The 25,918-nt window shown below is 37.8% G+C and overlaps 1 protein-coding gene across 3 annotated transcripts in view; it reads right to left on the minus strand.

The window, feature by feature from the left end:
- The window catches only part of MARCHF3 (membrane associated ring-CH-type finger 3), a 124,374-nt gene that overhangs the window by 60,229 nt on the left and 38,227 nt on the right, over positions 1 to 25,918 (minus strand). The window contains exon 2 of one of the 3 annotated variants that reach the window (XM_081941129.1): positions 20,773 to 20,843. The exons of the other annotated variants lie outside the window; for them this stretch is intronic. The gene's annotated coding sequence lies outside the window, so the exon portion shown is untranslated. The remainder of the gene's footprint in view (positions 1 to 20,772; positions 20,844 to 25,918) is intronic. 3 annotated transcript variants of the gene reach the window in all.

Raw genomic sequence — 25,918 nt, forward strand, 5'->3', positions numbered from 1 at the left:
TCAAGGATATGAAACATAAACTAGATTGAGGCAAAAAGAGTAACCTTGGAAATAGTTTCACTCAAGCAATAACATAGGTATAAGCAGTGGTGGGATTCAAATAATTTAACAACCAGTTCTCTGCCCTAATGACTAGCTGGGTAGGCAGGACTCGGTGGTCATGTGACTGGGTGGGCTTGGCCAAACTCAACGTCACTCACGTTGATGGGTGCTTCATCTTAGCTGTTACAATGTAACAAGGGTTAACCGGAGAGACAGTTTCTGTAAGCAGGGCAATAAAGATTAGGCTAGAAACAACACCAGAATATTGCCTTCCTGCCTTCCTTACAGGATTATCCCTATAAAGTGGAAAAAACCAAAATGAGATTTTTTTGTAACAACCAGTTCTCTTAACTGCTTAGAAAGTTAACAACCGGTTCTCCCAAATAGGTGTGAACTGGTTGAATCCCACCACTGGGTATAACAAGTATACCTCTGAGCAATAAAATATATATATTTACAAACAACACAAAAAGTAAAAACAGTATAAGGGACCTTAATACTAGAATTTAAAATGGAAGAAAATGTGTTAATGAGGCATCTATAAATTCTTCTAAGTAAAGCTTCAGGCATTTCAGTCAAAATTAATAGAACCATGGCTTGCTGGGACAAGAATCACTTAATTAGAAATTGGAACAAAGAATTTATAAAAAAAAACAACAGGTCACTTTTGGACATACTTATTGAAGCAACGCCAAATGGTTAATTCAAGGAAGGAACACAGCCAGATAAGCCACTACTTCTGGAAAAGCCCTACTAATAATGTGAAAAGGCAATCAGCCAACCGTAGAAAAATACTTTAAAAAAACCAGACTCATAAGGAAAAAGTTATTTGATTGAATGCTGGGTCATTTTTGAAAATGCTAGCAATGATTAATTGTTATTAAAAACCATTTGGTGATTAAAACTGTGTTACCATTACATGTCCACAATTAATCTAAGGTCTTTTTATTTGCTAGCTAGAGTTTCTCTATAAAAATTAATGCCTCAATGGTTGGAACCTTACAGCATAGCCTAACCTCCTCGGTGAAAGGACCTGATTGGTATTTCAGATGACAGACTCCCAGAAAAATATTAGCATTGTAACTACAAATGTAAATTTAAAAAAAAGCAAAGACAAAAACTAAAAGTCCTAGAAAAAAGCAATACCATTTTTATTTTTGTTTTAAAAGTTACATAGTTATGTCCAGGAAGTCACCAGGAAGTTTGATTTAAAGGAGATTTAAAGGAATGTCCAGATCAACACTTTTTAATTAAACATTTGTAAATTTGTTTTTCTAACTACAATAATACAATAAAATAGTAGAGTTGGTGTTCCTTGACTTATAATCACAACTGAGCCCAAAATTTCAGATGCTGTGAGATAGTTGTTAAGTGAATTTTACTCCATTTTACCACCTTTCTTGCCATAGTTGTTAAGTGAATCACTGCAGCTGTCAAATGAAACACTGCAGTTAAGTGAATCTGGCTTATTGAATCTGGTGTGTTGACTTTGCTTGTCAGAAGGTCACAAGAGGAGATCACATGATCCCAGAACACTGCAACCTTAATACAATACAATAGTAGAGTTGGAAGGGACCTTGGAGGTCTTCTAGTCCAACCCCCTGCCTAGGCAGGAAACCCGATACCGTTTCAGACAAATAGCTATCCAACATCTTCTTAAAGACTTCCAGTGTTGGGGCATTCACAACTTCTGGAGGCAAGCTGTTCCACTGATTAATTGTTCTAACTATTTTTTATCTTTACCAAATGAAGTATCATCGCAACAGCTGAGAAGTTACAAGAGATTAAGATAACGGTTGCTATTCCCTGCTGGTGAAGTCAACTCATGGAGTGTATGAAATTAAATGGTAATATCATATTGCCTCTTTTTTCTGTGTCTTAGTAATCAGACATTCATTTTCACAACCTGTAAACTATTATAAAGCACAAAAGACTACAATGGCTAACAATCCTTAAATCTCAGCACAAACATCTGAGCTCTGCAATGTTCTAAGAACTGATGAAAATTAGAATGTTCATCTACTCAATTCATCTTGGATAATTCAGAGGAAAGTACAAAAAAATTGACCCTGTCCTCATTATATTTCTAATTCTGGTTCCCCCACGACCACCATCCATTTGCAATGAAATCCACATAAAGACATCTGTTATATTTCCTCTTGTCCAAATACTAGGCTAGGCTGTCTACCAGCCAGACTTCAAAACATGGAAACAAGTGTGACACAATTCCGTTCAATATCAGTTGAGTCAGAAAGCCAAAGAAAAAACATCGTAATGTTTTAAGGAAGACCATTTCATGCTCATCAAACCTGAGTTACCTTAGTAAATCCATGATAATGGTTCCTTTATTCTGAGCTATTATGTGTGTACTTTATCATTAAGGCTATATTTTTATCCTTCACCCACTATTCAGAAAAGTTAAACATTTTTCTGTAAAAGTAAAAGCTAAAACGGAAATGTTCTTAAGGAAATAGGTTTTTTCCAGAATCTGTTTTAGAGGAAAGATGGGGCAACCAGAGATTATAAAAACCAGTGGAATCTATTGAGAAAAGTATTCCAGCTCCAGAATTCCTTTGGAACCCTGAACCACCAAGTATTGGTTGCTTTCCAGAAGTGTCAGGACATTCCCTAATGAGTTGGACACTAAGAGGGAGAAAAGCTACTGAAAGGGAAGGGTGAAGAAGCTGATAAGATATATGTGTACAGCAATTTTCTTAAAGAATTAACCAGTGATGTTACTGTGCACTCATCTGAGAATTGATGAATAAAGGAAAGCGGACTAAATTCTTTACTGGCTTCAGGTCACAAAGCATGGTTACCATGTCCAAAATCTTTATGAAAGCGATAACTTTTTTTTCAGAAACAAATAAAAATCAAATCAGATAAATAAAGATATTATTGTATCAGACGCAAGCAACCAGATCCACATGTGAAAGATTGGAGATGATTGATTTATTGTATTCTATCTATAATACAAGAATCTCCCCAGAATGCTTACCTTCTCTTGGGAACAAACAGGTAAGATTTCATGGAATGTGCTGGGAGAGCTTTTACTCCAAGGTTTCTTGTGATTGCATAATGACTTTAGGGCTAATTCCCTGTTTGATATCTCCTCCTTGCCTGGCTGGCAGTTTCCCAACATAATGGCTCTCTAACATCTAATTGGCTTGGCCAAAAGGTTTGAATAACTATATTTCATGATGAAAAATAAAATCCTGCATTTCAACAACATCACTTTTCTTCCTTTGAGAATTGGCAATGTTACAATGTCAGAGAAAAGAGATGTATTTTATTTAGTAAGAATATATCACTGCAAACTTATGCCTAGGAAAATGAGACTTGACTCCAAATAAATGTGAATAGGACTGACTTGTACTATTGTTGAACCAGACAATGACTGTTGCTCCAATGAACAGACAAATTTCAGCTTAAGCCCAGTACGGAGGTATCTTTGGTTTAGAAAGCTAAATATGCAATTCACACAGAGGAACATTGGGAACAAAGATTTCTCTACCTATGGTCTTTTATCAAAAAGTAAAACCTTCAAAACCTCTTGATTTTTCCTCTTGATTTCAAATGACTAGAAGCTAACTGTAGAATAGTTCCTACAAGCCTATTCAAGACTGTATTGTGAGTCCAGTTCTTTTTCTTTATATTTGATATTTACAGAAGGTGGGTTATGTGAATCTTATAAAGTCCTGCTTTTGAACAGCCAGGATCTATAATATTGTTCTGCAATATAAAATTCCATACATTATTTTGTGAAACTTATTTGTAATGTACAAGTACAGCTGCAAAAAGATCAAATAAGCAATTAGACCATTGGACAGCTTGTTCTCTCTCTGAAATTAACCAAATGACTGAATCTGGGCAATCTTTGTGTGTTTCTATCTCCTCCACTAATGTTAGATTTTCTTTAGATATTATTTCTATGACACAACAAAGTTAAAAAAATTCCTTCTTTAACTGATGAACTTTCCTTCATTCCTCAGTGCCCCAAGTCACAGAAATATTACTGGTTAATTCCTTTAGGAAAGTTAGTTACTGTACAATTTTCCATCATCAATGTTTTTGTTGATTGGTGATTCATCCAGAAAGTGCCATATTGAACATTTTAATTATAATATGAATCTTAGAAGATTCTTACAGAATGCATGAAATTGGAACACTGGAAAGTCAAAATAAACAGAATTACATTGAATTATTTACACAATTTTGATCTGTGAATTCTGATAATCATAACTCATAAGAGAGAGGGAAAGCCACAGAGAAAACTATGTAGTATAACACATAAAGCTACTCAGCTTTATGTGTGTGGGGAAAACGTAAACATTAAAATGACAATTTATTTTTATAAAATGATTATAGAAGCAAATGAAATAACATAGATATTTATTCCAAAAAGAGAATTGATATATGAAGGCAATATCAGCTATTAAGGATTTTGATAAAGCGACTAGTGCACACTTTCAATATATTAATTTTTCTGTGATACCTATTGAACTCAAAGTGTGTTCCACCTTTAACTGTAAGTCCTGATTATTAAAACATAATCATGATAAACCTTACTGATTTTAATATAGATTTATCTTCCAACTCAGTCCTGCGGACATAAAGCAGGTAATCTCATTCATAACCTACAAATGTCTTGTTTCAGCTCCTTTCAACCCCAGACAGCATAATTAAAGCATATCCTTCATGATGAGTTATGGAACTTCACAGTATTTTCATGGGTGCACATCCAAACTCTTTATTAGGCCATCTCAATGATAATTGCATCAGGCTGCCTTACGTTGAGAATTTCTCTGAAGAAAAATATTACAAAGTTCTTGCTTAGGTCCTTGACATGGTTTTAGTTCCCCAGTACAATTTTCAATTCTCAAATGCTTACAGGTTGGTTATGACCACAGTCTGCCCAGATTATTTGCATTTTTCCCAAAGGGAAGAAAAGTATGGTTGCAGTATTCAAAAACTGATGGAACAGAATCCATAAATAGAATGGATTATTTAATTAATGAATCCCATTAGTGCCATTTATATAGAGAAAATGAAACACTTTTAAACAGACTTTCTAGATCCTCCAAATCTAAAATAAACCCAAAATTTTTGAGCAGCTCAAAAAAATTTTCTTAAATATCTTGCTTAAGCCTGCGATAAAAACCACTATTTTCTCTGAGATAGAAGATTCATATTTTATTTGAATTAGCTTAATAGATTTATCATATTCAAAATGTTAATGCACTGATAACAAATATACTTAAACCATATGTTTATAATATATGTTGGAATAGCCTACACTTTAGAAAATAGGCTCAAGATCCAGAAGGATTGACAGATTTGAACACTGGGCCCTACTCAACAAAGTGCAATTCAATGGTGAGAAAAATAAGCTTTTACATTTAGGCACAGGTATAGAATAGGTCACACCTGGCTCAAGAGCAGTAACTGTGAAAAAGATCTAGGAATCCTATTGGGCAACCACTTAAATATTAGCCAGCAATGTGCTACACTGCCAAAAAGCCAATGCAGTCCTAGGTTGCATCAAGAGAGTGATAGTATCAAGATCACATAAAGTGTTAGTATTGCTTTATACTGCTTTGGTAAGACCACACTTGGAATACTGTGTCCAGTATTTGTCACCATGATTCAAAAAAGATGTTGAGACACAACAAAGAGTTGAGAGAAGAGCAACAAAAATGATTAGGGCGCTGGAGGTCAAAACATAAGATGAATAGTTGCAGGAACTAGATATGTCTAGCCTAACAAAGAGAAGGACTAGCGGTGCTATGATAGCAGTCTTGCAATATTTGAGGGGCTATCAAAGAAAAGAGAGGCTCAATGCATTCTCCAAGCATCTGAGGGCAGGACAAAAAATAATGGATAGAAATTTATCAAGGAGAAATCCAACCCAGAACAAAGGAGAAATTTCCAGCCAGAGAGAACAATTAATCAGTGGAACAGCTTGCTTCCAGAAGTTGTGGGTGTTCCATCACTGGTGTTTTTAAGAAGACATTGGACAGTCTCTTATTTTGTTATATCTGTACATTATAAAATTGTCTAATTTACAAGTGCTATCCTTTCCTTCACTATTTTATCATGTCATGTATTTATATAATCACTTTTACAAATATATTGTGATCATCTATGTTCATTAGCAATGAGAAACAATTGGTTTAAAACAGTGGTCAGCAAACTCATTAGTCAACAAGAGTATGACGATTGAAATTTCTTTTGAGAGCCAAATTTATTAAACTTAAACTATATAGGTAGGTACATTGTTATTAACTTAATTAGGGTACTCCTACGATGGCCTTTGCTAAAAACATCCTCAATCTGATTGAGGTACGTTCTCTGAGGTCGATCCCTTCCAACTCTTGTTTGTATACTTGTTTCGTCTATCTCCCCTTCCTCTTTCTCTGTCACTCTGTGTGTGTATCTGTGTGTGTGTGTGTCTGTCTGTCTCTCACTCACTCACTTAATCACTCACTTTGTGTGTGTGTCTCTCTCTCTGTGTCTCTCTCTGTCTGTCTGTCTCTCCCTCCCTGCCCCCCTCTCTCTGTGTCTGTCAGTCTCTCTCTGATTCCCTCCCTCTCTCTGTGTCTGTCAGTCTCTCTGATTCCCTCCCTCCCTCTTTCTGTCTCTCTCTCTGTCTCTCTCTTTCACTCACTCACAGAAGCCCAGGTGAGTGAGAACAAGTTCCCGCCGTTACGAAGTCTCTGAGACTGTAATTGTACGGGCTGTGTGCACGCGCCTATGTTTTCCATGGCGTGGAGCAGTGGCGAAGCTCTGCGTGGCCAGCTAAGACTCCGGAGGCCATCCGGGAAGATGAGGAATGCAAGGGGGACCCCGCCTCCTGCAGATGGCCTCCAGAGTCATCGCCGGCCGTGCAGAACCTCGCCGCTGCTCCATGCGGTATTTTGTGGAAGAGCCACACTCAAGGGACCAAAGAGCCGCATGTGGCTCGCGAGCCGCAGTTTGCCAACCACTGGTTTAAAGCCTGCAATTGTTTTATCCTTTGGTTAGAATACATAAGTGCTTCCTTGCAATATATTTGGAACATTTCTGTACCAAGTAAAGAGTTTGGGACTATCCATTTATCCTTAAACATTTAATAGGTTATTCCAGATGTACAGAGTGCAGTGCTAAGGGCACAGTTGAGATAGGCTTTGTTGTAGATGGAATGCAAAAAAATGTTAAAGGTTTACAAATGGAGGACAATAGTGTCAGGATTTACATAACATTGACAAATGAGAACAATTGTACAAGAAATGGCTAATCTAAAACCATTCATAAGGTTTCTAAATTAATTGCCTTTGCCATGCTCAGCTGCCATTCTGTGTCCTTTGGCAAGGAACTGGTGGTATTCAAGGCTATTAGATAGAAGATCATGTTAAATTATATGGCTAATAGGCTGTTCTTCTAAAGCTAAATCACACTTGTCACACTAATAAATTCCCCATATCAATATTGATATTTTTCTACATTTCAAAATTTACTTATTCATATATTTTCCTCTCAAAAAAACCTCGACAAATATTTTTTTTCAAATATACTAGGACACATTTGTTAAAATATATCACTTGGTAATATTAATTCTCCTTTAAACTTAAAAAGACTTGATTGATCTTTTCATCAGTATAATTGCATTGGAATTTAGCACACAAGTTCTACATACTGTACAAGGATTCCAATGAACATAGAAGCTGAAGATATTGCACATATACATATTTCTGAATATGTATATATTTATACTTACTTCAATATTATACAAATTATGAGGCATTGTATATCATATGATTAGGGGACTGGAGACTAAAACATATGAAGAACAGTTGCAGGAACTGGGTATGTCTAGTTTAATGAAAAGAAGGGCTAGGGAAGACATGATAGCAGTGTTCCAATATCTCAGGTGTTGCCACAAAGAAGAGGGAGTCAAATTATTCTCCAAAGCACCTAAGGGTAGAACAAGAAGCAATGGGTGGAAACTAATCAAGGAGAGAAGCAACTTAGAACTGAGGAGAAATTTCCCAACAGTTAGAACAATTAATCAGTGGAACAGCTTGCCTCCAGAAGTTGTGAATGCCCCAACACTGGAAGTCTTTAAGAAGATGTTGGATAGACATTTGTCTGAAACGGTATAGGGTTCCCTGCCTAGGCAGGGGGTTGGACTAGAAGACCTCCAAGGTCCCTTCCAACTCTGCTATTGTATTGTATTTTATAAATATTATATACACTTGCTTATTTCAATAACCACAGAACAAGCAAGTGAGGACCCATCATTAACAGGAATCATCATTCTAGCTTGTATGAATATAATTAGTTGTAAAGCTGCCAAACTCTGCTCATAGGCACACATTCCTTCATATGCTGATAAAGAGAAAGAGGTATCATTATGGTCATAAATCTAGGAGCAATCAAATTACTGTAATAAAAAGATAAGAATTAAACCAGTAATTGCTCATGCCAGAAAGGAAATGTGTTCTCTCTACTCTAGCACATAGAAGGAACTGACAGACTTAAGGACCAATCAAGAAATGAGTAGGAAGCATCTACTTAAAGCGATAAAAGCAGCTTCAAAAGAAAGACCCAGAGAGAAAAATTAAAAGTGACAGATGTGGAAATTCAACAGGCAGCCTGCACAAGACACACAGGAGCTGTGTGTCATTGCAAATGTTCGTCTATAAATACAGGCCTATATTTTAAATTAGAAAAAGTTCCACAGCTCAAATATGAAAGGCAGAAAATGTTGGAAAAAGTGAATACAGAGAAATCCACTAGGGGGGTTTATAGTTCTAAAAAGCATCAAAACCAAATCTGATTATGGTGTGAATGGAAGTTCTGAAGAGAATCCGCCTTACTGTAGTCTAAAATTGGAACAACCCCCAGGGGTGAGGAGTTATCTAAAAAATAGCCTATTTTTAGTACTGAATAAAGGGAGAGGTAATTACATTTTAAAAAAGAACTCACACCAGCAAATTTTTATTCTGAATGTCTGCTATGGATAAATATTCCTTTCTACTCTATTCTCCCTTCCCTCAATGTCACCAATTGATAGATTGTGTTCCATAATTTTTGACTCCTGACACCCACATAAATTTTGTTCATGATGATCCAGGTCTTCCAACATTGTACCCAATACCACTGTAAATGAGTCCATCTGCCTTGCTGTTGGCCATCATCTTCTCTTTCTTCCCAGCATTAAAGCCTTCTTTAGGGATCTAGGTCTTTGCATAATGTGACCAACATATGATAATTTGAGCCTGGCTATTTGGGTCTTGAATGCAACTCTGGCTGATTTGTTTGATGAGTCATCAATTTGTTTTCTTGGCTGTCCATGGTACAGTATTTTTGGGAGTCTTCTCCAAAAGTAAAGTTCAAAGGTGTCAATACTCTTCCTAGACTGCTTCTTCAATGCTGAATTTGTTGCTTCCATAGAGTGAAGTCTCCAATTGCCACTTCTTAAAACATTCTAAGCCTACCCCATATAATTTTTAACATTTAGTTTTCTTGATCATGGGATTTCCATGAACACTTTACCAATGCTAATTCTAGATCTTATGGTTGGAACTAAAATAATTGCTTAGAGGATCAGCTGCTGCCAGGGACCAACAATTTATTCACATATTTTTAAATTTATGTGACAAAAACCTTCCTTATTTGTATCATACAACAGGGCCATCCCTCCAATTAGCTAATAAACTGATCAGCCTGAACAAATTTCAGTTTTTATTTGCAGGATCCAATCTTGGTCAGTCATTGGGACCAGAGATTTTGTCTTCTGAGCTTTTGGACTTGTGCTGGAGCCATCTTCAAGGAACTTCTCTCATCTTCCGGGCTTTCAGACTTGTGAGAAGCCCATCTTCAGGGAACATCTATTTAGGTTAGCACGAATCCGAAAGCTCAGAAGACAAAATATCTGGTCCCTGTGACCAACCCAGATTGAATTCTACAACCTTATCCTGGGTTACATATATTCACCTTCATTTGTCAGCTTTTATTTCCCCAAATAAGTCTCCTGCTTGAGCAGGGGCTGGACTAGAAGACCTCCAGCTATCTATTCTATCCTATTCTATCCTATTCTATTCTGATTATCCATTTTATTGTATAAGGCACTTCTTGGAATTGCACTGGTAATTGGAAGCAAAATTTAGCTTGTAGTTATAAAGTGTGATGTAAATTGAGGATACTGTTTAGCGATAATGGTAATTCTGGTTCCTGTCATAACCTCTTATTAAATTCTATCTGCAAGACTGTAACATAGCTACTTTGTGTTCCATGGCTACATTTCTTACATATGGAAGGGAATATCCAAAGCATTTTCCTTTCCATTTTGCCAGAGCTGGGCTGAAAATAATAAGCATTCAGTAGGAATTTTTTAGCCAGATAGATTAGATTATATCAAGTATAGTCTTGAGTATATTTTACTGTGTAAGTATTGGAAGAAAGATTCTGCTAATGAGGATTTTAATTATACTCTCCTAGCTCATAATAATGTTTTTTTTCATAGATTAAAAAAAAAAGTTTACTCTTCTGGCTGAATAAAGAGTCAGGTTGATATACTGCAATCATTTTTTTTCAATAAACAAGACACTAAAGAATACAAACAATGAAATGGTTTGGTTGATGCTTCCTTCCTTTCAAATTTATCATCACCAGAAAATAAGCTGACATATAGGAAGTTAGCATTTATTACAGCAATAGTTCTTCATTCTGAAAAGAGTAAAAAGGAACTTCCTTTTTTTGTTGTTGAAAAATCACTCCCTTAAGTCAAAACAAGTTGCGGGTGTAACGCAATAGAGCTATCACTATGTGGTATTCCTAAAACAGTCACTTTGGCAATTTGGGTTTAAGTTTGTTACTTAACCATGATCAAGGAAAGAGTCATTAACGCTGCTGTTTGTAATATAAACACATTTTCATTCTCTTGGTACTGCTAATGAAACATTAATAAAAAATCTCAGTTATTGTACCTGTATGTTAAGATAGAAAATTTGCCTTGCCCATATAAATGCTTTGAAAACACAGTGCTTCTCTCTTTTCATGTTCCAAAGGTATTTCAGAAACCAGTTAGGTGCTCAACGCTCTCTAAATTAGAGCTCTTTAAACCTCTAATACCCAAGTTATTTAACCAAGCAATCAAGCCATCCATTTTGACAGTCTATAGATTGGAACTGTGGTTGAAAGCATAACAGCAAATGAATTCTAAACAGTTGGAATTATCCACTACCTCTTTATCTCATCAAGCTCAAAAAGAAGTGTTTCAAGGCTTGTTTTTTCTACCTCAGAAGGAAACCATTGAAAAGTAGAGGGACGGGGATGGGTGGGAAAGAATAGAAGTTGAAGCCAAAAATCCAGGAACACAATCATTATCCTTGGGGCTGAATGTTTTAAATCAGTACATTATTAAATTATTAAATTTAGTTAAATGTACTACATTGACCCTTTTAAAATTAATCCATTATGCAGGAAGGAACAGCAGGCCTCCAGCCCATCTTGTACTCTAGGCATATATGCATACAACATAGACATTGGTTTTTCAAGGAATACATGCAATAATACAAGCCAGATAGCAATAGTCGATCCTACTGGTCAGAAAGCTTGAGTGCTAATAGCAATGCTGTAAAAAGTATCTTTGGAAATCCAAATATATTTTCTATTGAGTAAATCTGGTAAGACAAAGGCAAAGACATCTTTATTATGATCAAAGACCAGCAATAGACATTACATTTTTACAATATATTTTTTTAAAAGTACTGACGGATAATAGCATCCCTGTTGAGAAAATACCTGCTCTCAAACTATTCTGGTCACTCCCTGGTTTACGTGGGTAAAAAGCCGATAAGTATGGGAGTAGATATAATAGTCCAGAAATTGTTAGAGATATCCAAATAATTGGTACAGGATGACAACTATAATTCTGTAACCAATTTTTTTCTTGTGGACATTGCAGCAAACACAGAATTTTGCCACTGCATACGTGGTAGCCGGGTTTGTGTCCTGGAGGAGAAAGCCTACATAAAAATTGTCTGCCCTCCCTAGCAATCTCTCTAATAATAGGAGAATATATGCAAACCTATAAATTCTGTATAGCTCACAGTATAATAGAACATGTGAGATATCTTCAACTTCTCATTTACAACATATACAGACCCGTTCTGCTATTGGTGTTCTCTTATACCCGCCCTGGAGGAGTGCTGAAGAAAGAATGTTAAATCTGGCTCTGAAGAAATCTATTCTTTGTTTTGGGAAGAACAGATCATTTAGATATCTTGCCGATTCCCACACATCCTGTTTGATTCTGTCCCTACTGTGGAGAGGCAACCTATTTAGTTCTTCTTGGAACTCCATGTCCTTCATTCTGTTGATTACTACTTGCTTTGCTTGGTCAAAGCCTAGGGACATTAAGAATACCGGTGAGAGCCCATAAGAGACCAGCTTGTGATCTATTGCCTGTTTCCAGGGGGAGGGGAAGTTGTCAGTCAACACTAGTGGGGACAGTCCCTCTGGAAAGAAATGCAGTTTAAGCCAATGAATGATCATCATCTTCCAGGCTCTTACCTGAATTTAAGGCATGCCTGTCTCAATTTTTAACTGGGCATTTGGAGTTCTTTTGGGTGCAGCTAAGATGGCTCACAGGTATTTGGTTTGTATGGTGGAAGCACAACAGGAAAAAATCAGCATACAGACTGGCCAACAGACTCCTGGACTAGAAGCCAAGGGATTCAGATTCAAATTCTCAATCTGCCATGAAATTCACTGGGCCCTTTGATCTGCCATTTTCCCTTATTCTACATAACTTTTAAGGATGTAATCAGGGCAGAGCAGAAGATGGAGAACCTGGTGAACAGCTATTTTGAAAGTGACTTGGATTATCCCAACCATTTTGTTGACTGACAGAAAGGACACAATGCCACCCAATCCGATGTTATGTATAAATGCTGACCAGATTGAAAGGAGGTTTCATGATTAGGAAGAGGGCTGCACGATAAAGGGTAGTAGTGTCCTTTTGTGCACAGGCATTACAGGCTATCAAACACCTTCCTGTTTCTCCTTGTCTATAGCCCTGTCACTCTACAAAAGGCAGACTCGCTTCACTCTTTCTAATGGTCAAGCTGTTCCTGGATGTTGCAATACAAGGCAGAAAGTTCCATACTGAAACACTGAAACAAGGCAGGGCATTCAACAGCGCAAAACATTCTTTATCTACTGTATAGAAGGCAGTACAGACCTGAGACAACCCTCAGGATGTCAAAGAAAAGATGTAAATGGTATAGAATATTTGGAAGGCTTTGGAGAGAAACCGAAGTAAATCAGAATTGTCATGAGTTCAGATAGTTTTGACAAAATCTTACTGAAGGGATTTGCCTTAGTAAAGGGCAGATTAAGAGAAGGCTTTGGGGGGATCTTCCAAAGTTGGCTGCAAAATTCATTTCCATTACTATAAAAATAACTGTTGGTACTACTAGTATTATTGGGGAGATTACAAATAAAACAAACAGGCTGATAAACCCATTCACATCCTGCTTTCAGATTTTGCCTTCACATTCGTTATAGAATTTAAAATGAGTTTTGGAAACCAACATATTTAGCTTTTTCCTGAAATATAGTAAATATTGAATAAGCAACTTCAGTACATCAGTAAAAGATAGCATGCTTTTGATCTGGTTATTATTTTCTGCAAATGGTAACCTTTGCGCTGAATGGTTGCAGCATTGCAATTATTGAGATCTGAGAGCTCAAATCCCATCTACATACTACTAAAACATTTGTTCTCATGACCTTTAAGTGGGCAAAACGGTGCATCATAAGACAACCATTTTTGAACCTCAAACAAACTAAATTACAGAATGTGTCCAAAATTCAGGACACGTAACTCCCAAGGGAATGAAAATTGGGGAAATTGTGGCTCCTTCAGTACTCCTGGTTGCTGCTGTGCTGGCAAGCTGCTACTGTAGTCCTATGATCTTCGTTTTCAAATTTCCTTGAAAATTTCCCAGCCCATCTTGCAATCCCTCGCTTCCTCTTTCACCCAACAGCAGCCATTTACCTGTCTGCTGGAAGGAAGAAAGGAACTTTCACAGACTCTTCCCAGCCCAAACCACCAACTGTGTACTGCCCTGACCTGTGCCGCCTCCCATGTCTTCTCTGACCTGTACTGCCCCCTGCATGTCTCCCTCGACCCATGCAACACTTCTTGTGCACCCCATGCACCCTCCCTGACCTTGGCATACCTTCCTGATCTGCATGGCACCTTTTTGAAATCTTTAGAAATTGTAACAGGGCATTGTCAGAGTTGACTATTGCACAATATTGCTTTTTATTTCTTGACTTTCGCAACTATGATGCTGGAGTTTTTTTTTTAATCTCACCATTCTTATTTTTATAAATAGGTCAAGGCAGAAAACATTCATAATATTCCTTTTACATCCTATTTTTCCTACAACAACTACCCTGTGAAGTAGGTTGGCTTGGAAAAGAGTGATTGGTCCAAGGTCACTCAGCCAGCTTTCATGCCTAACATGGGAGTAGAACAGGGGTGAGTTCCGGCAGCCACTACTGCTGGTTTGTTTGTGGTTGCATAGTGCACGCACGCGCTTGATGCACACTGTGTGTGCATGCACAGTAGTACAACCCACAACCATAGAGCATGTGCCCAGAGCGGCCACTGCTGAAAGACTCGGGTTGGAAGCTGTGGAAAAAGCCAGGCTGGGATGGAGGAGGCGGTGGCGGCGGTGCCCTAGCTCCGTAATGAGAGCTGGGCCATGCATTGTGAGGCTGGGAGGTGGGTGAGCGAGAGCGGAACAGCCACTCGCGCAACCCCCCTCTCCAGCCGTGCAGAGTGCCAATCACTGGCATTTGGAAGGCGCCAAGCTGCGGGACCTGAGCAGCGGCAAACAGGCGCTCACATGGCTTGGCGATACCCCTAGGTCAGTGAATGGTGCTGTGCCCGGCTGTAAAGGGGGTTTGCCAGGTGGCTGCTCGTGAGCATGGTCGCTTCATGGCTGTTGTGTTGTGCTGCTGCGACAGCACAACACAGCCATTCGCCCATGAAGCTGTGCCCGGCTCTTGGGGAGCCCGCTCGCAAGAGAGCAGCTGCCCGGCAACCCCAAAACAATAAACCCTCCCCCCATAATAAAGCCCAAGCCATATTTTGTAGGTCAAAAGAAAATAAGACCCTGTGGTATTTTCGGGGAAACATGGTAATTCTGACATTTCTAAGAAAGATAAAATGATGCTGATGTGGAGAAGTCATGCATAAAAAAAATCATACTTCTGTAGAAACTTTGTCAGGTTTCTGTTGAACAGTATCATGAGATTGAGTGAGGGAAAATATAGATATTCTGGGTTCTTATTGGATGCTGGAGGAGGCAACATTCAGAAAAATCAAAATGATGAAGTAGAATTATTTTTAGATAAGGTTCTGCCAGCAAGAACTATGGAAGAATGTATAGATTTCATCTACCTAGCATTTGACAATCCTGCCTGTTTTCAAATAGGTCTATCTTGGTTTCCCTCAATGAAATGATGAGAAAAGTCAATTCCATTGCATTAGAGGCTTCCCTGGAATGATGAAAAAATATTGTCCCTTCAATGCTATCAGTAATGGAAATAACGCAAGTCATTTTCTATCAGAATTCCTTAATTCAGTTGAACTCTGGTTTACCACCACATAATCTGGAATTGAAGATAGGATCGCCCATCATTTTTTAAGGGACTTGTATCTATCAGAGCTTCATAATGGAACATGGATAATCAGGGGAAAACTCCCCAAAAATCTCATTGTAGCAAAGATAAATAATAGAGAGTTGAAAAAAAGATACAGTTAAGTCCAAAAATTGCAGATTTAATTTATTAGAAAGTGAAAATGTCCCTTTTGACCGGCCACAGTTCCCAATACATGTTTTTTGTTCTCATCATACATAAAGCAGGAAGACAAACCATGCAGAACCATGTATCTGCAGAAACTGCCATTCCAACATGATCAGTTGCACAATGCTTTTAAGCCATTCTAAAGAATGGCAGATCAACCACAAATGGTGTCATGAAAAGTGTTCTTTGTTAAACGAAAAGCATCCATATTTGTCTTGCTTTCTCTTTCTTCTTTAAAAAATGTTAAAACCAAAACAAGAGCAATCCACCTATGATCACTGGGTTTCTCTTTAGAGAGAAGAAAATATCACTGAAAGGAGGTGCCACCAGTTGTCTCTAGTATATTCTAAATAGCTGAACTTCAAGGTAACATTTAAAAAGTCTTATTTTTCCAGAAAACATGGTTCTTTTTATTAAACATTCATTGTGTTTAATAAATGTTCAAATGGAACAATAAGTAATAACTTCAGAAACAGAGAATGGGGATGAATTTCTGGTTTAAATGTTGATTTAATTTTTTTTAACCTAAACATAGTTATACTTTAATCTGATCTAAAAATATACAGCTGTTTATGATAAGCTTGGTGCTATTAAAGAATCTAATGCTTTCTTCCACTACTTAATTTTTCAGATCTACTTTGAATGCAAAGCCTAATCTTGCATTGGCTATTAGCAAAACCATTTTTCTTCCAGCTGTTAAGGGTTAGATGTGCAACATCCATTAAAGAAACGGCTTGATAGTATGGCTGGCCAAGAAAAGAAAAAGATCATTACAGCCTCAGAAAATTTATGTAACCTTCACAAAAGAAGTACCACCACCCATTACTACCCAACACTGATTAAGTATCAGTATGATCAGCAAAACCAAATTGTTCACTGCTAACATAGAAGAAAGTCATTTCTTGTCTTGGTGGGACAAAGAGAAGAAAAGAAGAAAAGGGAAGGAGCATAGACTTTACATTAATAAAAATGACATGGAGTGTCAAACTGGCGGCTCACGGGCCAGATGCGTCATGCGCAGGCCCATCCAGTTCCGCAAAGGGGGGAAATTCGCAATACGTCATGGAACGGCAACGTGAGGCGGCAAGTTTGACACCCATGACATAAGGGATAAAAGTGCAATGCTATTATCTGTCAATGGAATCCACTCTCCACCAAGCATGTTTCTTTCAGCTTTCAACTTTCTCCGTCAGCCACAGCTATCTAAAAAAGTCATTGCTTCTTTCTTATTTTCACTAGTCTGTTTCCACACCATTTTCCTAAGTAATAGAGAGGAATTCCAGTTTGCAAACAAGGAAACCGTTATTATATTTAAAAGCTTCATAATGTGTAAAGATCAAGATAATTTCATCAACTTCCTCCCTGATTCTACTTGTAGGGCATCTTTTATCATTGTCTGCATGACTTTCTATATTCAGAAGGGTTTGGGTTGTTGTTTTTTTGAGAAAAAGAGAAATAAGGAAAAAAGGAAAGTAACAGGATAAAATGAGATCTTCTTTGATTCTAATTGCCTTAATAGATTCTTATAATGGGATCCAAATTAATTAAATGTGCTTATTTGCTTAGGAAATTTATTTTAAGTTTATCAGCAACTGAACTGATTATCATGAATGTGCTCGATGCAAGTCTCCCTTCCAAAACAAGCGATTTTTAAATAAATTGCTTGCAAATCATGTTAGGAATAGATGTACTGTTTGTTGCAGTGTATTTTCCATGCCTCTCTTCAAATTAAGAGTTCTGCCCTGGATGCAAGCTGTGCTTCCTCCAGACTTTTATTAGTCATAAGAAGCTCAAGCTGGCCAAATTCTTCTTTGCCACCCTTGGTTATGTTTTTCTTTTCCTGCTGACACATACAACATTTCACACTCCCACAATCTGCAGCACAAGGAGTCAGGCACATTATTTACTATGAGATGTTACTTTATAAAGCTCACATTTGAAAAACAACAGCACCCTCAAAGCAGCTGGATGTATTAGATAGAGCAAAATAACAATGGGAAGATTACTCCAGCCTCACCTAATACAATAACAGCTTTAGATGAAACACCGAGATTGTTTAGCAACTATCCCAGGGCATTTTGGGAAGCAGGAATACCATGTTTAAATCATCAAGAACTACGGGCAAGCTGAATTCAATTGCCCAACTGAGTTAATTCCTTAAAGTAAGGCCATAGTGCAGCTACTTTTTACAATGTCTTTGCCTACATTTAATCAGGGGGAATTCACAAGATTTGGAGAAAGTCTAATTCCAAGGCATGAGTTTTGGCTTTGCTAGGATAGGGCAAGATGACCCGCTCATTTGTCATTTCTTTCAAAATCTACTTTATGTAACAAAATGCATTTACAACAGATGTGCTCATGATCCTTCTAAGTGTGTCCTGAAGAAGAAGAAAAAAGAATTATGGTAGCCTATTATAATCCAGCTGTATTTATAAATGTGCTTCTACAAGTCATGAAAGAAGAAATCATTTTTCATTCCACAAAGAAGCAAAGCTCAAATATAAATCCAATAATAACAAAGTTAAAATATTCTTTATAAGGAAGCTATTTTGATAAAAGAAAACCCTTGAGTCTATCTACTCTATTAAAAAACCCTGTTCTCACTATCTTATCAATATGTTGAATGTGCTGGCTGATATTAATATAGAAACCTATCTAAGAATTTGCAGCAATGATGGAGTGACATCCATATTAATAATTTATTCTTCCCCACAGGCATTTTAACCATGTATTAAAATCAATATTATACTCAGATAAACTTTTTGAAATAGCTCTTTAAACGGGGGAATATTTCTTTGGATAATTATTCTAAGGTATTTAAAAGAATTCAAGCAATATGAAAAGCTTCAAGCTTCATATATCTCCAAAGAAACCTTCAATCCTGTTGGAAGTATATTAGATTGATTCTAATTAAGAAAATATCTCCTTCTATTTAGTGAACTTGCTTTCCTATGAGACAAGTTAATTCACATAATGCACAAATGAAGGGTCTCCAATTATGAAATGTCTTCATTGCCCCAAATATCTTCAAAGTTCTTTGGAAATCAAACATGGATGGAGTGACCCAGCTATTGGAGTGGCCCTAGTCTTATGGGACCCATTGTCTTACAGAAGTGCAGCCATAATTGAGAAGGCCTGATTATGGTTAAGGGACCCTTACTCTACCATACTTTGTCTGAGTCTGTTTTTCTGATTTATTCTTAACAACTTCTAGGTATCAGGTTAAGATTATCCTATCCTCATCCCATGCCAACGGATGACCTCATCCAGTAGCTCATGTAAAGGTTAAACAGCAGAGGTGAAGGGGGTCCTTTTAGTTGACAAACCCAGCATCTTAACCATTAGGCCACCGCTCCCCTAGTAACAGAATCTTGGAAGACTAAATGCACCTTTCTTTTCCCTGCCTTTCACATTTAAGAGAATTAGGGAGAGTCATGGCTGAGATACTTTCTCAAATTACATTCCAGCTGTGGATTCAGATTTCTCTTATCTGGCCATTGTCTTGGTTGTAGCTCTTCCTGTTCCTTAAGGTTATTTTCACAGCCTCTTACAATATGTTTAAAAACAATCTGATATCAAACTATTGTTTCATAAACTGTGATAAAAACATAGATAATTATTGATAATGTATAAAGCATTATTAGCATACAATAATAATTCCTATTCCATTCTGTCATCTTTATACCCCAAAATTTTATCAACTGCGATAAAATACATCAAGCTCCAAAATCAAATTAAACATGATAAGAATATAAAGGACATCATAATACGTTCTTCAAAGCATATTAATGTGTAAAAAATAGTTCATTTGTAATAACACTCATTATTGCATTGATAATAATCACATTCCTAATTAATGCTATAAAATAATTCCCAAAGAATGGTTGGAATAGAATACAATTTATAAACATAAGAGGAAACCCATATTTAGCTAAGGCATGATTTAGAAATTTAAACTGAACCATATTTAAAGTCCTCTCTGTATCTAGTGAAATAAACTGTTGCCAAGTCAATTTAGCTGCTGTATCACAAAGTGTTATTATGTAAACATGCAGCCTTGTTTGCAAGGTTTTCATTAGGAAAAAATGGTTTGCTATTGCTTGATTCTTATGGCTGAAGAAAAGGGACAGGCCCAAAGCCACCCATCTGGCTTTGCGCCTAAAGCAGTGGTGGGTTCCTCCCGGATCGCACCGGATTGCGCGCGCTCCCTTTCAGCGCTCCACCTGGCTTGCACGCTCCCTTTCAGCGCTCCACCTGGCTTGCGCGCTCCCTTTCAGCGCTCCACCTGGCTTGCGCGCTCCCTTTCAGCGCTCCACCTGGCTCTCGCGCTCCCTTCCGGCGCTGAAACCGGAAGTACAGTTTTGCCCGGCCCTGGCGAAGCAACGACGCCTGTCTGCGCTCCACCAGCTCGGCTGGGAACGGAGATGTTTCCTCAGCGGAGCGGAGCGCCTGAAAAGTCTTTTCAGGCGCTCCGCTCCGCTGAGGAAACATCTCCGTTCCCAGCCGAGCTGGTGGAGCGCAGGCAGGCGTCGTTGCTTCGCCAGGGGCGGGGCAAGACTGTACTTCCGGTTTCAGCGCCGGAAGGGAGCGCGCAAGCCAGGTGGAGCGCTGAAAGGGAGCGCGCAAGCCAGGTGGAGCGCTGAAAGGGAGCGCGCAAGCCAGGTGGAGCGCTGAAAGGGAGCGCGCGCGATCCGGTGCGATCCAGCAGGAACCCACCACTGGCCTAAAGCAAGACTAAAATTCAAGGGTCTCCCAGTTTTTGGCCTGATAGCTTAACCACTACATCAAATTGACTCTATTACATTATTGGCTTCAAAATCCTGAGTTTCAATATATGTAGAGATTAATGTTTTGCCTTACTGTATTATTTTCCTTTGAAACTGAAGTCAGACCTAAGGCAGCCTCTTAAGAGATGATGGCTCTTGCTTTTCCTAGGGAATGCAGTAAATCAAAATTGGTTAGCAGCTCCATCAACTTTCTCAATGACCCTAAACTTGAATGATATTTAACTAGAAGATAAAGAAGATTTATTCAGTTTCTATCTCTCTATCAGGTTTCTGGTAGCAGCTTTGACTGGAAGTAGTTAATTCCAAGAAGAAATATCTCAGAACTCTGATTAGTAAGATTTATCAAGGAGGTTAAAGCAAACCCCCGTTTCCAGTACACTTTCCCTTAGAAAGTCTAAATTAGTAATATATGGATTTTTTTTTCTAAGTCCCTTTCTGTATAAAGGGGAAGAGGCTTTTCTCTTTTGTTGTTTTGGAAACCACTACTAGACTTCTTATCAATTCAAGAAGTAGCTCTCACCCATCCTTTTTACCCAGAAGAAATTCAACAGATAAATTATGGGTAATGTTCGTTCAACATGGGTGATCCAACTAACTGCTCCACTCAGTTAATAGGCTCCTCTCTTTAGAAAGCAAAATGATTTGTCTAGATTTGTTGGAACAGCATGAGTGTATATGGATGGCGATGGTTGAATTTTAATATGATTTTAAAACAATGATGAATGGCTAAGTTTACATTGGGTATTTTGTATCATAGATAATACCTCCTTCCTAAAAATCTTCATTTTTAAGAAGGCAGAATAAGTCTCTGTTAAGATGGTATTTTGCCTAATCCACTGTGTCTGCCCAAAATCCTCTGATATGTCTCAGTCATGATAAATTGTCTTATCTCTGTAGACTTTGAATTATAAAATTAATCTAAAATAACTATCGGTAATGCAAAAGAGCAGAAAATCAAATAATTCATATAAAAGGTAGAAGTAGAAAGCAGGAAAAGTCTCTTCAGCAGACATTTTTTTAAAAAATTAAAACATATCTTTTGCCCAGAGGAAATTCAATAGATAAATAATTGGTAATGTTTGTTCAATATGGGTGATCCAATTAACTGCTCCACTCAGTTAATAGGCTTAGAAAGGACATTTCTCATCCTGTAGCTCATGGGTGTCAAACTCGCAGTGTCATGTTACCATCACATGATGTATTGCAGCGTATTTCTCCTTTGCGGAGCTGGGATGGGTGTGGCCTGTGTGTGACGCATCCGGTCCATGGGCCACCAGTTTGACACCCGTGTGTGTAGCTCAAATGAAAATCCAGCGTATTCATCAGACATACGTTTTGTTCTTGCCATATTTTCTCATGAACAGTCAGGGTTTCAAATTTTTGTTAAGCACAGATCTATAAGAGAGCCACTTAGAAACTGATCCAATTTAAGATAAATGCCATATTCAAGATGATCTTGTGACAAACCTGCATCGGGCATAGTTGAAGGACCATTTTGAGAGAATCTTGGAAGTCCAACCACTTGGAGGGAAGCCGAGAAAATAGCAACCGTTCAATAAACTCTAATTGCAGGATCAGAACTTTAGAAGTTCTGGTCATCTGAAGCTTTTCTGCAGTGATTCTACTGTATCTTACTTGGCCATAAAAGAAATACTGAAGGGAATACCCTAGGGCAGGGGTGTCCAAACTTGGGAACTTTAAGACTTGTGGACTTCAACTCCCAAAATTCCCCAGCCAGCTGGCTGGGGAATTCTGGGAGTTGAAGTCCACAAGTCTTAAAGTTCCCAAGTTTGGACACCCCTGCCCTAGGGTCATCATCATTTAAGTGGATCATATTATCTGTCTTAATGTCAGAGCATCAGCAGAAAACTGCTGACTAACACCGGAAGAGTTATTTCAGTATAGTTCTACTAATGGCCTGGCACTTTCTTAGTTTTACCTCCTGGGGATTTATTTTAATTGGGTTTGGGGTTTTAATTGGGATGTTTTTAGGGTTTTAGAATATATTTATTTCTTGTACAGTCTATCTCCCCCTCCAAATGTATTTTAAATGTATTTTATTGTTATGACTGTATTTTATTTGCATTGACTGTACACCGCCCCGAGTCCCTTGCTGGGAGAGGGGGCGGTCTAAAAATCTAATAAATAAATAAATAAATAAATAAATAAATAATTCTGGCTTGGTGTCACAAGAGTTTCAGGGAGTTGGGAGAAATATTGATGTCCTAGTGGACAAGGAAAGGTAGGATGAGAGGCTGCAATCTAGTTGTAGCACAGAAACAAAGATCGGCTGTTGGTTGGCCTGAGTCTTTTCAGACTGCAATGTAACCAGAGAAGTCAAGGTGATAATTAAAGTGGGGTATTTGTTCCACTAGATCTGGACATGTTCTGTATACCCTTGGTAAAACAGTGACACCTACTGGTCTATAGAAAGTGTGACTTTTCTGGCATGGCACTTGCCCTATGCAATAGCCTTTCCTACCAAATTTGGATGACAACAAATCTATTGGTTTTTTTTTGAAAGGCTGTGAAAACCTGCCTCTTTTCCTGGGCCAAGGTCTTGGATGTTAGCAACGGGAACATGTGATTGATGACTATGGATTGTACATTGGACCTCAACCTGCTTTGTTTTTGTTTTCTTTTAATGCAAAGTTTCACCATCCAGGGCTTTTTTAGATACATCGGGAGGGATGGTGGATATTGCGGACACTGTCTGGCAATGTTTCTGGTCCTTTCTGTAGTGTTACATTCAGAAGGTTCCAATCCTTCTTGGGACATGTTTACAAGATAGTAGTGAGGGACATCTGTTCAACCTTATATATTTGGCTGACGGAATCCCATTGTGTTCTACCTTGTCCCTTACACTGCTTGAGATCACTAGGGTAGATGATTTCATCAGTACGTTGCCACATATTCTACTGTGGGAAACTAGGAGGGGGGATTATATGGGGCATGGGAGCTGTGTAGTCAAAATGACATTCTTTCTCAGAAAGTCAAGGTCATCTTGCCTCGGCACCTGGAGGGGCGTCACTGGGAGGAATCTTCTTGTGGGACTGATTGGACCATGTGATGGACATGTGGGTGCTGGGGCAGGGTCTTGAACTTTCAACTGGGTGGGGAAAACCTGGAAGCTCTCAGATTCGTGTTTTTCAACATGGCTCTTGTAATAAAGTTGAACTTTGAGGAATCTCTAGCCTCAGACTCTTATTTCAATGAGGATGCTATTTGGAACTCTATTGGTATCTAACTCCAAAGAGGCAATCAGTACTACTGAATGTGCCTAATCTGAACAACATGCTAGATAAAAGAGAACACACTGAAATTAATTCCAGACAAGACAGAGATGTTGTTGATAGCAACTAATTAGACTTAGCCATTGAAGTGAAACTTGTTTTATGATTTTTTTACTATCCCACAAAGAGCAGGCTTTCAGTTTGAAGGTGTCCTTTGCCCATTTTTGCAGGGTGGAGCCTGTGGCAAAGAATGTGTTGGTATAACTGGCTAGGATACCAGTTGTGACCTTCTTGAGCTGGTCAGATTTTGACATAGTTATATCTACTTTGGTTACAATCAGTCTTAACTACTATAATACGTTTTATATGGAACATTTTTGAAAATTGTCCAGAAACTGCAGATACAGTATATAAACTGTTAGCTAATTAAAAGTATGGGGATCACATGATGCCTGCATGGAAAGATCTGCAGAGACTTCCAAATGCCCATCAAACATAATTTAAGTATTGTTTATATGAAAAATTATAAAGAGTTTAGAACCTGATTATCTGAGAGATTGCCTGGTTGACTTTACAAGAAGTTGTCCTTTAGCGACCACAATTGGGACCAGCAACTCAGTCATTAAGTGAAGCCATGACTATGTTTATTAGACCTCAGCTTTTGTTTGCTTTACAGATTTGTAAAGGTAATAAATTTGAGGGCTTTTTCATCATCATAACAATTGTGAATGGCCGCTAAATAAATTAGTTGCTAAATTAGGATTAGTGTAATTGGAATTATTTTATTATTGTGATTTATCTTTTGCTCTATTATTGTACGCCTTGAGTGCTTATTTAAGTCAAAAAGTAAGGCACAGATAACTAAATCACAAAAGATTAAACTGTGAGGCCTGAATTTAAAAAAATAAGATTTTCTCTTGTATGTGAAAAAGAACAGTCAGAAGGTCAGTTGCCCCGAAGGTGTCTTAAGATTGGTCATAAAGTCTCATTTTGCTAATTTGATTTGAAAGCAATATTACAGAGTTATTTTCGGAAAATGAAACAAAAAAAAATCTAAAACTCAGTTTGTAGGTATTACTGAATGTGGCAACATGCCTAGCACAATTTATCGTGTTAACCCAGTTAAGAATGGGTTCCCTGATGCATGTTTCAATCAAGTTAGATCATGAATATTCTATCTTCATTTTCTCCCCATGCTGATGTGATACTTCAATCTGTTTCTTTATTTTACCAAGCCAAACCCAACGTGCACCAATAGCTTGCTTTCTTCCAAATCTGGAACTTTTAGTTATTTCAAAAATAGGATTTATTTTTGTTTGCAAGACCTAAAGGCAATCAAAAATGGTTCAGGTTTTCTTTCCTTTGTTCCTAGTTATATAGTTGTGGCCTCTGGGGTTTGACAATTTGACATACTACTATCATGTAAGTGTTTTTAGAGTTTGAGTCAATTTTGTGCAGCCTATCTGGCCACTTTGATTTTCTCAAACTTCATCCAGATGATAAAATAAGCTGGAAGTTTAATCAAAAGAGGTAGTAACCCCAAAGCACTTGAGCGGTAGTAGAGTTCGGAGGACTGTTTCCAGAAAAGATTCTTGAATGTTAGGACAAAAATAAAATGCTAAGATTTTCCTGGTGATCAGCAGGAATCATCTGTGGGAACTGCACTTTTTTTGGTTTAATTACTCAAACATTTAAATGTGCTAGCCTGCCTGTTTCCATAAGGCAAACAACAGAATTGCAGGCTGTTCAATTTTATTTTCACAACTTCTCTGGAAGAAAGGAGAGGTTAGGGGTAGCTGAAAGAAAGTGACCGGCATAAGATCTCTCTAGTTATGTAATGCCTGAGTGGCATATTCAGTTCTGTTCTTCCAAGCTGTCATCCAAAACCTGATCCTATTGAATAAAATCTCACAACAATGCCATTTAATCTATTTGATATTCTGATCCAAAACCAAATAGGTTGACTTTTTATTTCTTTCTGCTTCT

The sequence above is a fragment of the Natrix helvetica genome (genome assembly GCF_964273705.1).
Source record: "Natrix helvetica genome assembly, chromosome: 2".
Taxonomy (NCBI): domain Eukaryota; kingdom Metazoa; phylum Chordata; class Lepidosauria; order Squamata; family Natricidae; genus Natrix; species Natrix helvetica.